The sequence below is a fragment of the Lontra canadensis genome, unplaced genomic scaffold (genome assembly GCF_010015895.1).
Source record: "Lontra canadensis isolate GAN:19392208 unplaced genomic scaffold, GSC_riverotter_1.0 scaffold1730, whole genome shotgun sequence".
Classification (NCBI taxonomy): Eukaryota; Metazoa; Chordata; class Mammalia; order Carnivora; family Mustelidae; genus Lontra; species Lontra canadensis.
Window position 1 is genome coordinate 1,191 of NW_022632714.1, and position 1,519 is coordinate 2,709.

The 1,519-nt window shown below is 27.0% G+C and overlaps 1 non-coding gene across 1 annotated transcript; it reads left to right on the forward strand.

Moving 5' to 3' along the window:
- The first annotated feature begins 452 nt into the window (after window positions 1–452).
- LOC116863586 lies at window positions 453–563 on the forward strand. Its single transcript, XR_004381838.1, has one exon. It is a non-coding gene; the product is annotated as a U6 spliceosomal RNA (small nuclear RNA).
- The last annotated feature ends 956 nt before the right edge of the window (window positions 564–1,519 follow it).

The following is a 1,519-nucleotide window of genomic DNA, read 5'->3' on the forward strand; positions in this document are numbered from 1 at the left end:
AAAATTAATGGACTAAGAAAATCTGAGAATAGAAATATTTGCAAATAAGAACTTAGTATATTAGAAACATAACATTAGGAATTGGTGAGAATAATATTCCCCATAACTAGTAGTGTTGGAATAATGGCATAACCACACAAAGAAAAGACAAAATTATCTCCAGAATAAATATGTCAGTATTAGAAGAAATTAGTTCGCCTTTAAACTTGATAATTACTCTTAATTATGACTCACAAAATATAATTAATAGTAATTTTAGTTATGTTACTTGTCCAAAAAATCGCACAAACATTATAATCAATAAATAACAAATGACAAAACAATGAAACACATTTGCAATGAAAAATGTTTAAGGGCCATCAGATTTATTCATTAATAGGATTTTAAGATAGGGTAATTTGGAATATAGACCTAGTCAGATATTCAGGTATATTCCAAGGATAAAAAGAAATGCAAGTTTTTGTCAGCATTATGCATACACTAAAATAATAATGACAAGGAGAAGATTAGCACAGACCCTGTGACATACTAACATGTAAATTCATGAGACATTCCATATTTTTCTATACACTTTAACATGGTAAAAATGGTAATTTTGTTATGCATATTGACCATAATAAAAATAAATAAACTGATAGATACAAAAGAATAGAAAAGATCTTAATTAAAATAATGTAAATGTTAAAAAAGTGCAGATATCTTAAATGTTTTGATAATCTTAATTTTCATAAAAATACTGTATTGGTAACATTCTAAGTTTGTATTGATGTTTAAAAAATTCGGAATATCTAGCTGTTAAATCAATCTCAGTAAGTACAAGAAAAATGAAAACTAGACATAATGTACCTCTTGATGTGGTATGATAGAAGCTACAATTCCCCGTGAAGTATTAATATAAAAAAGATAGGACAAATCTGATCAGCCTTCTAAATGTAACCACTCTTTATAGCAAAAGGTATGCAGACCACCTTAACTGATACAAAAGGAGACAATGAGCAAAATTCAAAATGTGCAGTTATATAGGATCAATACCTGTGGTTTCTTTACCAAATAAATTGAAAGAAAAAAATGGATGGGAAGCTTATAAATCAAAAGCAATTTAAATTCTATCAATGAAATGCACTGAATATCTTTTGTTTCCTGATTCAAACAAACTGGTAAGTTAAAAATACTATGAAATATTGAAAGAAATGTTAATACTGTGTTTTTCACATTAAAGGTTTATATTTAATTACTTTAGAAAAGATAAAAATATTGGAATTATGATTTTTAAAGTGTCTTTTATAGATACATATTAAAGTGTCTTTATAGATACTGCATGCTCGGATATACTAAAGTGCTATCTAGGGTTTATCTGAAAAAAAAAAGTGGGGGGATGTCGATTGAGAATTAGTATAGACTTAGAGAAGAATATACTATTCTGAAACTGGATATTAGATCCATAAAGGTTCATTATGTCACTTTTTCCTTTTATATATTTACACTCTTCCAAAATTTTTTTAGGTACTACCCACATTAA